The sequence below is a fragment of the Zonotrichia albicollis genome, chromosome 3 (genome assembly GCF_047830755.1).
Source record: "Zonotrichia albicollis isolate bZonAlb1 chromosome 3, bZonAlb1.hap1, whole genome shotgun sequence".
In the NCBI taxonomy this organism is placed as follows: Eukaryota; Metazoa; Chordata; class Aves; order Passeriformes; family Passerellidae; genus Zonotrichia; species Zonotrichia albicollis.
Window position 1 is genome coordinate 40709977 of NC_133821.1, and position 11959 is coordinate 40721935.

At 40.7% G+C, this 11959-nt stretch overlaps 1 protein-coding gene across 1 annotated transcript in view; it reads right to left on the reverse strand.

Annotated features, from left to right (window-relative positions):
* The window catches only part of DAAM2 (dishevelled associated activator of morphogenesis 2), a 202449-nt gene extending 192872 nt beyond the window's left edge, over nt 1–9577 (reverse strand). Inside the window, exon 1 of the mRNA XM_005483109.4 lies at nt 9421–9577. The gene's annotated coding sequence lies outside the window, so the exon portion shown is untranslated. The remainder of the gene's footprint in view (nt 1–9420) is intronic.
* Between the last annotated feature and the right edge of the window lie 2382 nt (nt 9578–11959).

Here is an 11959-nt window from a genome sequence, read left to right on the forward strand (position 1 = left end):
CCCATACCCCAAGTTAATGGCACTGGTCAGCCAGCAGAAGCAAGCCCAAGATTTACAATGAAGGAATTCCTAATGAAAGTTAAAGGGTTTTCCCCATTTCTCTGGAGGCATTGGTCCCCTGTCTGGCATCAAAATGTTCAACTCCCTCTAGCTTCTTTGTGAATTAGGTTTAGTCCTGAAGGAGCTCAAGAATCCCGAGAGACCATGACTAAAAAGGGCTCAAAGTAAAAATGAAAGTTGCCTATCTCTCTCCTCCACTGTGTAACCACTTAGCACTGAGTACCCAGAACTGTAGACAGTGTTCCCAATGTTGTTTCAGCCTAGCTCAGAGCCATGTTTCCCCAGCAGGCTATTTGGATCAAAGACTTCAGGCAATGTCCCTCAAAGAAAGTCAAGGCAAAACACAGAGGGTACTTTTTCACCATCTGCTTCCATTTTAATTTGAGGCAGTCCCACATGTCACCAGAATCTGTGGGGTGGTCAGCTGGATTGTGGGTCATGTGCATTCATGGCAGGAGAAGACTACAAGGTCATCACATCCTGTTTCCTACAATCACAGACAACTGTGTAATAGACACGTAGTCCAGCGGTCTCCACAGCACATTTATTCCAAAACTATCACACATTAACATATGCCTTTTCAAGTGACCAATGGGAAACAATTAGATAAGTTTTCCAGTCTGAAGTGAGGCAGCAATTCTCATTCTTGTTTAAAGCAGCTGACAATGACAAGCTAGGTATTTCATTGTACAGAGGTATAATATCATCTCCCTGACTTCTGTTAACTGATTCTAAAGACTATAAAATTTAGTCCACTCTATGGATAAAAATACATAAAACTAGAGATAACTTTTTATTTATGTCAAAATTAGAAAAAACCCCAAAATATTGATAAGCATGTAATCTGAATCGTACATTGACGTATATTGCAAAAATCAAAGCCAGTAATTGAAAAACTGATTCTCAGAACTGATGAAGTGACAATCTTATCTTGCTTTTTGATAAAAGTACAGTGATACCATATGAAAATGTTACTACATTATGATAGGTCAACTGTAATTTGTATTTACAGTATTTCCTTAGGTAAGGTTCCCATTCCACAGTAGCTTAGCTACACTAACAGATGTGTAAATCAGAAAGAGTAGGGGCCCCTGGAGATGTCCCAATAGATGTGGACATCGTAAACATCACCACTGAAAGTAAGCAGGGGATGAGACAGTGAGGAGTCACTTGCTAAATTTTGCCTCTGATTTAACAGAAAATGTGTCATGAAGGACACAGTAGGGCATTTATAGCACAACACATGTCACCCAGCAGGTACATGAAGCTATTCTAGATAAGTCCAGACACAGCTGGAAAACAATTCATGGGACCCCAAGGAAAATGTCAGAAATGTTCAGTCAGAAAACGCATCTGTTTTTCTCCCTATAACTTAGTAATGGTGAGTGCCAAAGACTTTGTAACATTCACGCAGACTGCCTGAATCCTGCTGACGATGAAAGGCTGAGGTCAAGCTTTGTACTTCTGGCATTGGCAACACATTTCAGGGCCTCTACAACAGAGCCAGAGAGATTCACTCATTGGGACGCCTGACCCACAGGGCAATAAAAGTATGAAACAAGCAAAGAGGGCAAGTTCATATCTCAGTAGGGCACAGTTGGAAGACAGTTCATATTGGCAGGGCCCTAGCATGGTTATTACTCTATCCCTGCATAACAGTGCAGGAGGATGCTGACACATCAGAGCTCAAGTGAGAACAAAACCAACTGTCTCTCTGTGCACTCAGCTGTTAGAAACAGTTTAATTAGTTCCCGCTGTATACACGGCTGCAAAAGTAGCAAAGGACTGAAGTCCCCTCATGTTTGGTCAAGATCTTGCTTTCTTTCATCTGTTGTGCAGATGCTGATGGGGGTCACCTGCCTGGAGGGGGGTCATGATTATTCCAAATGGATTTAAGGAGGGTACTCACAGTCCAGGCATCCCAGCTTAACGGTCAGTGACTCAGTAAGAAAACCAAGATTGTCTGCACTGGTGGATGGCTCCATTCCTAAAGCTTGTAAGGAAGAATTATATCCTGGTTAAACCTTCTCTACAGATGTATGCTGTTTTATCTGAAAAGTAAACCCATTCCACTAGTAGGGTAATTCTCTTTACAACCATTATCAGCAGTACCTAAGTTCCATAGTCTCAATACAGGCAAAAACCTAAATGAAGTGTGGAGTGTAGGAAGAACGAGAGATTGTAACTAAAGGCTCTGGGAAGATATGAGGGAGGGAGTAAAAATGGAAAGAAGTACCCACTCTGCAATACGGTGACATTCTTGCATTCTGGGAGAAGTGTGATTTTGGTGAATATATGGCTTTTCTATAGACAGGAGACTAAAATCAACATAATGATTATGTTATAATATTTTAATTAGTAACCGTGGCTTTGCTACACTACCACTTCAGAAGACATAAAGGTGTATGAAAAAAATGGGTCTAACCTACCTGCAGTGACAGTACTTGTATGACAGTACAGACCCTCATCAATTTGTAGGCTTCTGAGAAAATTGTGCCTCAGTTTCCAAAAATGCTAAATCCATTAATATTTGTAAAGTGCTTGGAAATTTTTCAGACAAAAGTGCTGAATGCAAACAATAAATTGCTGACTTTAAATTGCTATATATATGTGATTTATCCTCACATTTTTATACGGTGTATGATTGCAGACAAGAAAATATTCTCAGCATTGAACTTCTTGTCAAATAAGAACAGTCCATTGACATGACCCAGCTCTATCAGAAACAATCTGACTAATGGTCATACAATACCCACAGCATTCAGGGCTTGATCTTAAACGAATGGAAAGTACAGAACTTGCTGTATTGTAGGCTGATGATTTATTGACTACATGTTTTCAGAGGGAATGGACTGTTGTAACACACTAGGGGGAAAACAATGGATTTATGTTAAAGGGAAATCATGTTACACCTCTAGAAGAGACCAGGAAACTTCTTTGCAAGGATCAGCAGAGACAAAGATGCTTAAACAGCTCCCCAGTTGTTTCATTCCTTCTTGAAAAGGTTGTTTGCTTTGTCCTGACAAGCAAAGGAGCAGAATTGGCAGGCTGATGCAGAACAACATGGATTCCCATGTATTTCTGTTACAGCCTTCTGGAGATTTGAAAGAAAACAGATGGCAGTGCAGGACCAAGAGTGTGCAAAGAGATTAATGATTTTTAAAGACCAGCATGATTTACTTAAAAAATATCCTAATTTTTTTTAATATTTCTAAAGCACTGAGCTTTCCCGGAAAATGGAAGAACTCAAAATATTTGTCAGTTATGAAAGTATCAGCAAGAATATGCTACTGATGAGTATGCCCGTTTGAAATGCTTTAAGAAATATTTAAATGCAAAAGAAAATACAAAACATCCCTAAAAAAAATAACTAGAGAAGGGTTAGCAAGTTAAATCTTTTCTGAAAAATTGTCACTCTTTGTAATCTACTTTTCAACTGGGGAACCAGCAGAGATGCTGGTCTCTTTTTTCAATGTCAAGAAGACACAGACATTGCTAAAAATGCAGGTATAGTTTCTTCACATTCATTCTTGACACTTAAAGGCATCCAAAATATGAATAAGTTTCTGAAGGTTTATGATATGTCTGGTTAGCTTCCTCAGTCAACATCTTACAGATATGATTGCTGAAACATCAGAGGATCTTCACATTGTTATCTCTCACAAAGACCACAGAAATATAAAATTGACTACATAGAGTCAGAAACTCATCTAAACCAGTACCATCTCTCCAAGTAAAGGTCAGTTGCAAATATTTAGGGAAAGCATATTAAAAAAACACACATAGTCTGATCCTACCTCTGCTCAATCCTTTCAGTTTAGGACTTGCAGATGGGAGTACAGCCAGATTATCATGTTTAATAGGGGACCCATCCTCCAAGATTTTTCACCTCTTCCCACAGCTTTGTCTTAGAAGAAGAAAATATTGCCACGTGCTCTTAAACCTTCAAAGGTATCCTTGCATGATTTCTTCACAATAAATCCAACCTGGATTGTGCTCCTTGGCAGAAATGTTCCTTCTCTTTTGTGTCCGTGTTTGTGTATTTATTCTGTGAAGCTGTCCTGGGAACACATCTTCATGTCAGATCTTTTAATGTTAAATTGGACCTGATCATATTCTTCAAAGAGGAACAGGGGACTGTACAAGTTTTTATCACTAAAGTCTTCACAGCTTATTAATCCAATTCTTTAAGCAGCTGAAAAGATTGTCCCTCCAAACAGCAAACAATATGAAAAGCCCCCCAAATCGGGCTTGTTCACTGCCTTGAATAATAAAAGCTATAAAACAATTGAAAGGAGTTCTTGTTTATGCCTCCTTTATAAAAGTCCTATACCAGAGAGACAGAATAGACTTGTTGGGTCTCACAAATCAGCTTTGTCCCCATTTCAAAGAAGAGCTGGACTGGCACATACATTGCTTGAATTTTAGTTATTTTGGGACACAGTGAAGAGAAAAATACTCTCCAACAAAAACAAATGTGAACTTCAAAATTCATTAGCAGAAATACCAACTTCAGCAATTATTACTGGGAAGTCAGCAAACACTTGTTATTCAGGGATGAAGCCTATTTCTTCCTTGCTGCCAAGGTTTTTCTCAGTTCGTCAAGGTTACCTCTATTTCCATTTTCACAGTCTAAACACATCCTTCTGATCTTCAGCTCCCATTCCTTGAATTCAAGCAAGTCTTCTGATATCCCTTTCTTATCTACTTCCTTCTTTTTACCTGAAGTAGGAATCTTTAACTCCAGAAAAGCCTCATCTCTGGTGAAAGCCTGCCATACTGTCAGAATAACTTTTCTACTAAATCAAAAAACCCTGAGCTTCTCCTGATCAGTTTTGCTATTCCATGTTACAGAATCACAGAATATCCTGAGTTGAACAGGACCCACCAGGATCACTGAGTCCAGCTCCTGGCCCGGCACAGGACCATCCCCAAGAGCCACACCATGTGCTTGAAAGCATTGTCCAAATGCTTCTTGAACTCTGTCAGGCTGTGCTGTGACCACTGCCCTGAGGAGCCTGTTCCAGCCCAACCACCCTCTGGGTGAAGAACCTATTTCTAATATCCCATCTAAACCTCCCCTGATACAGCTTCAGGCCATTCCCTCAGGTCCTGTCCTTGGTCACCACAGATTTTGTCCTGTGTCTAGTAAAGTCCTACTATTAGGAGACATTATCTGACACTATAGAGATCACCAGAGAAGCCAAAATTTCAAGTGTTGAAATACTGTGTAGGAAACTGAAAATATATATCTAAAGGGAGCATGAACGTTGAGCAAAATACAAACCAGACACAAAGCCTCAGGGAGGGAAAAGTGTGTTTAACCAACACCAGGTACCCATTTAACAACACACAGCACCAAGATGGCTTGAGGCTACTATACCAATAGCACTGCCCAGGGTGTGATGTGTTCATGTGCCTTTGTGGTTCTCAGCAAATCACAGCTGGGAACATCCTGTCAAGAGAAATAAACCATGAAGACAGAACTGACACACCAGAGCTCATGGGAGCTTCCAGCAACATAGGACACATTTGTCTGTGCCTTCCACTGCTGTAAACCAGCAGTAGTTTCAGTAGTTTCATGGATCTTCAGAGAGTTACTCTGTTGTAAGTATGTGAGCAGAATCAAATGCACTCTGTAGATTTGCCCAAGTGCCTCAGCCAGCATTTCAAAAACAGCTTATAATTTTGGCTGCCTCAATTTTTGAGTCTCTTGGTGTCTTAAAACACACTAAAAATAAAGAGCCAAAATTACAGGTTACTTTGCACAACTTGGGCCTCAGTTTCTCTGTACTAAGTTCTGGTGTTACTTGGACTTACTTAGAATTGAAGCATGGAGTAAGTTTCTTGAATCATTCAAAGCTCCAGAAAACTTTCACTAGATGAGAGCTGACTTGCACTCTCTGTGTCTCAGGTCACTCAGGTTGGAACTTAACAATTCCTTGGCCTGATACTTGTGCCAAACAGAAGTAACGTCATTGTTAAGTGGAATTGCAGAAATACGATAAATTATTCATACTACTGCATGTTACTATGTGCACTGAAAACTACCAGTTTTCTGCACATGCCTGAGTTCAAAGGAATATGATATCAGGGATCACAACTGGCAAATGGAAAAGTGACATGAGACACCACTGTCAATAATGAACAAACCAAAAAGCATGGGAAAATGCACATAAAATCTTTCATCCAATGAAAATAAGAGCAGTCAGCTTTCCTTTAATTTAGGAACATGCTGTGCTTGCCTGGGGGTTGCAAGGGCAGGGAAGGGAGAGAGGGTCAGCTCTCCATAGGACTGACCCAGGTTTGAAAATTCACAGCAACTAAAGTGCTGAAAGCCAAGCCTCCCACACATCCTTCCCTTATGTGTCAGGAAATAGTGTCCCCTGATTGCTCAATCTCTAAGTCAGATGGCTGGCCTGAAGGGACTAGATGGGTTTTTCGGATACCATCAGACCTTGGGGGAATTTTATATCGACTAAAGCAGATGGAGCTAACCCAAACAATTTTGGAGATCCCTTCAAGATGCTATTCAACTCTTGATGAGCCTCCCTGTCAATGAAGTAGAGTAAGTGCAACTCATATCTGTACTTGGTAAGAAAATTTTTTGTGAGTGATTTTCAGGATGAACAGAACTACACATAAGAAGCGCAACTAAAAAAAACCAGCGGTGATAGCAGCAGACAAGTGATATGGTGTGGTAAAGCCACTAGGCTATCCAGGGAATTTGCTTACTCAGCTCTGTGAAACCATGAGACCTCACTTCGTAACACATAATATAGACTTTTAAAACCTCAGGGCTACACTGACTGTCATAAGCTGCAACAGGCAATGGCTTTCTGTTCCACAAAACAAAACTGAAAAGATGCCTGCCTTGTTCATATTGTGTTTTTTTAAATCTTGCTTCCAGGGTTAGTCCATCCATAGCTGAACTAGCAATTTCCTGGCTAGTACAATTTCATCCAAATTCAAGGATGCTAAAACCCATGCATTCTCATTGGAACTGAATTTATGTCCTGCCAGATCAGTATCTCCCTTCCCATTTTTTTCCCAGCCTTCTACTCAGTGTGCAGCTTTCCTGTTGAACCACAACTGACAGTCCACAGGGAATTTCCAGACTTGAAAACCCTACAGGTACTGTTGCAAACCTATTGGATGCTGAGAAAAAGGAAAGGGAGAGGAATAATGAGACAGATAGGAAGCAGTCAGATGAAAACAAATATGGAATTATCTCCTCCTTAGTTCCTCTTCTTACCCTCTCAGATTTCAGCAGTTCTGAATATATGAGTCCTAAATTGCCTAAAGTACTTCAGAGAGACTAAATGTTGAACTAGGTAAAAAGTGTTTGTGGCTCCAGACTCTTGCCTTGGCTGTGACAGCTCTCAATTTTTTATTGGGGCATAAAGATTTCTAACAAGTTACTACATTCCTTAAGAAGTTTTTTCTTTTACATTGCCAGCTAAAGTGATTAGGCTTTTGTTAAGGAAAAAAAAACCAGCTTCTTGGAAAAGGAGCTGCTAGGCCCACTGGAAACAAAATCTAGTAAGAAATAAATGGGATTGAGGAAAAAATTCTCATATGTCACAGCAAAGTAGCTCAGATTCCAGTATGATTCCTTCCAAGTCTGAAGACTTCACTTCCAAACTACATCCTTGAAGGATCTGCTTTTTGAGATTCTTGCAGGATCTGCTTTTTTTTTTTTCCACATCCTTACACATTCATCAGTACAGCTTCTTATTCTCCAGCTCATTATTTGCATAGCATGGCATCCCTTAGTGTGGATTAGACCTTGACCACCTGCCCAGTAAAGGGTATCGCCAACACATTAGCCAGCACAGTGATTACATCAACCTGCAAATGTTTCCGGCACAGCTAACTACACTTGCTCAATTTCGATACACAGTGGAGATCCCAGTAACCCTCCTTCCTTTCAGTCCTCAATTTTCCTCTTTTATTGCCTTCTCCCTGCCCCAATAACCCACTCTGCCACCCTAAAGAGGAAAAGTATTTGCAGACTTTTCCCATTATCAAAACAGCCCGATGCAGGGAATGCTGACTTGCAGCGGCCTTTCTTGTGACTCTGCTTGTTGGCTGAAGCCAATTGCTAACAGCATGGGGACTCACATTGTGCAATTCACATGGCTTCTGCTCCTCAGCCCAGCTTTCTGTTTATGCTCAAGGGCATCATCTCTCCTTCCAGCAACTGCACAGGCCAACAATGCTCCTGCTGGCCAAGAATTTCCTACGGTTACAAGTGCTTGCAAAGTGTGTCATCTTCATGCAGGAGGCCTCAAACTGTTCCAGGGGAAGCAAGCTGCTTCTGTCATGGGTCTCATTAGAGAAGATGCCAATGAAAAGGACAGCTGCCTACACAGCTGTCCCCAGAACTGCTCCCTTCTCCCCCTGAAGAATGAACAGTCACCCAGGTGTGAGGTTGTTTTCAATCTCACAGGAGGTAAGGTTAATTAAATGCAGCATTGAATTTTAATTGCAAATAGATACAGCTGTGTGCCCCACTGAAACCATCATCTTCTTATGGAGTAGGCTTGGGAATCTCTGGACTGCAGAGGTATAAAAAAAATTACTAAGAATCACTACCTTTAATTTGGACTTGGACCAGGTGCCTGTATCAGTATCTGCAGGGAGATTCTCCTTGTAGTAGGTGACTTGTTAATGTATGACACTGTTACATCTAGGTTTTAGATGTGAGACACCTTTGCAGAAGCAGAGTTCTTTGGAGAGCCCTTAGTATCAAGCAAGTACAGGCTCGAAGTGCTATATTTGGCAGATTTAGCCAAGAGTCCCCTCATTTGTTTTAGTATTTTTTATCACCAATAGCCTGGCAGAGTGGGACAGGACATCATTGTCAGGGGCCAAGGAATTGCCTGTCTTATCCTCATATGGAAAGAGGAGCTGCTTGCTGCACAATATGACAAGGAATTAAAGAGTTAAAAAAGAAATCCTGTATTGTGAAGTTGCTTAAGGAAGTTGATTTTTGCCTAAGGCTTATTTGGGATTTTCCTTTCCTGCTACCAGAACATGAACTAGCTGAATTTTAGTTAATTTTCTAGTCTTCTAAAAATATGACCATCCCTACTTTGCTCTCCTCAGACCTCCCTCATCCCCTGTCACCCCCATCTACATACAGAAGAGTGCAAAAGCCTGCACTGTCAGCCCCTCTGCATACCTTTGGGAGAAGCAATCAAACTAAACCTGAATTGTGCCAAGCTGGCTTCAGGATATTTCAGAGGAGAGAAAAAAAAAAAAAAAAGAAGAAAGAAAGACAATCAGTACTTGCAGGGATTTGTTCTTGAAAACAAGCAAAAACATGAGGAGCTTTGCTGCAGCAGCTGCACTTACACTGTAGTAGCCGTGTGTCTGCGTGGATCCTCCCTGTTCTGCAGTCCCGTAATCCACACAGAGAAATGCCTGTACTGCTCCTCTCGCTGGCACTGCTGTTAGAGGGAGAATGGAACGGCTGCTGTTTTCACTTTCAGACCAGCCTCTCTCTCAAATCCCCTGACGTCAGACAGCCTGCAAGAGATATTTATGGAATGAACAATCTAAAAGTTTTTCTAGGTAGATTTAAAACTGCAGTTTGGCGGGGGTGGGGGGGGGGGAATCTGTCATTTTTAATATAAAACCCCTCCAAGGGGTTCAGGGAGGAAACTGTGGAGAACTACAGATGTGGTTTTATAAGTCCCTGGCAAAAGGCAGTACCTGTACTTTTCCGTCCATGGCATATTATATCCACACCCAGCCTGTAACTATCTGTCATGAAAGTCCCCATTCGGAAAGTGGTTTTCCAGTCTCTCAGCTGTGCTTAAACAGGGTTTGAATGACATAGAGGTCTCTCACAGACACACTGCAAGCCCACAGCCCTCTGCTGTGTCCAGGCTTTTACTGGATTTAACTAAAACAGGTCTGAAACAGGGCCTTCCAAGCATCTTGTCCACATCCTCTTTCACTTTGGCACTAACCCCTTTTAGCTGGACTGTCTTCTCAAATATGTGGGCTATTTTGGCCATCTTCCCTCCTAACTCCAAAATATCTTCTCTAGAAGTTGTGTCATCTCAGATAAATACCAGCTCAGGAAATTAATTTAGTCTTTGATTTCTATTATGCTCTGCCTATTTGCATCTTTCCATTATTCCTTTGCTATTGTACAGTATGACACTTTTCACCTGCTGTGAAAGCCACTTAGGTATTATGTGGGAGAGAAGAGATTCTAGAGCAAAAACCAAAACAGTATTAGCCTTAATGTTAATCAGTACTTGAAGAGTGACATGCTCTCATGGTATAATCCTGCTGAGGTAAGTGGTGATAAATTTGGACTGATAAGACCTCTTTGTTTTGTATTTAGAAGCTGAGCTTGGCTATAAGCCTGTAAGTATCAGTAGTCCCATCTAAGAGATGAAATAAGTCTGAAGGTGAAGTGATATATGGTGAAAGTCCTTGAGTGAGCTTTGCTTGATTACAGACAAACCTTTTTAAGAAGTTCAAAACTTATTCAACATTTTCTGCAGAAGTGTACAAATGTGCTGCTATTATAAGCAACTGGGTTTGGTTTTTTTTTATACCACATCATTTCTATTTGCAGGCAGTTAAGAAGTATATGTCTTGGTACCACTTTTGCAGATGCAATTGCTATTTCAAAATGCGCCGAGGTTCTTTTCTGTGCAACTTTCTAGCAGAGCAAATTTACCATTTGGGGCTGTGTGGACTATGTTTATATATATATCTGCTTTCTCTTTTCTGCTCTACCATTATCACCTTCAAATCAATAAAAATCATCTGATCAACTTCAAAAGGCTTAAAATCAAATTTTTGATAACTTTCTAATGGCAGCTTTCCCCATGCACTGTAATATCATCACTGTGACCAAAAGCTTTGAGATACATTCCAGAATAAAATGGTATCTCTTTGATGAAGAGATTTCCACTTTTATACTTACGAAATGGGTCTAAGAATCGGGCAGATGGAGGAACCAGAACATTATCCCAGTTCCAAAGCAGTACTCAGTCAAGCGAAGGAAGTAAAATATTTTTATATATAAAGAAAAAAATGAAAAGGTACCCAGTTTTGACAGTGCAATCCAAGCAATGACCAAGTGGTTTTGTTGTCCCCTCTGGCTATGAGATTTGTCACTTGTCTACTCAGCATCAACAAGGATCAGTCAGGTATGAGTCTCCACCTTGTTATGCTGCATGCTAATCTTATTAAAGATCAATGCTGGAGTTACATTGCTACGTGTTGGCGATTTGTCCCATGGATATCCAGCAGGAACTCTGAAGGACAGAGTGATTCAGAGCTTTTCTGTAGGATACACAAGCTGTTGCTTGCAGGGAGTTCCACATCAAACCAGATTTATTTGGCTCAGCTCCCCTAAAGCACAGTAGAGGCTCCTGGTGTTTGCTAAAGATGAAATGGCTATCCATTACTCCTCTTTCTTCTGTTTAGTTTATAAGATTATATTACAACTTCTCCCTGGAGAGTGGAGTAGGAGGAACATGGAAATCCTGACCATCAGACAGAAGTAAAGCATGAATAACCACAGCCTGTCTTACAGGCTGAGCCAAGAACAAAATGGTATTCCTTTATTTTGAAAGATTTTGCAGCAAGATTGAAATGCCAAGGGACTGAAATGCTCTATTTACCTATACATGACATGGACAGTGACAGTTAACCTGTGTCCAGTGCCACATTTCATTTCTGTCCTGAAGGGATATGCCCCTTACCATGTAGTTGTTAAGGTAGAAATATTCATCTCATCAGGAGTGCTGTAACATTCCAGCTACCGTGGACTAAGACAGTATCTCTATGAACCTGTTGCATTCCTATATGAAAATGAAAGTAGAATATCCAGTTGTGTGGTTGTATATTCATAGCCTCTGCACTG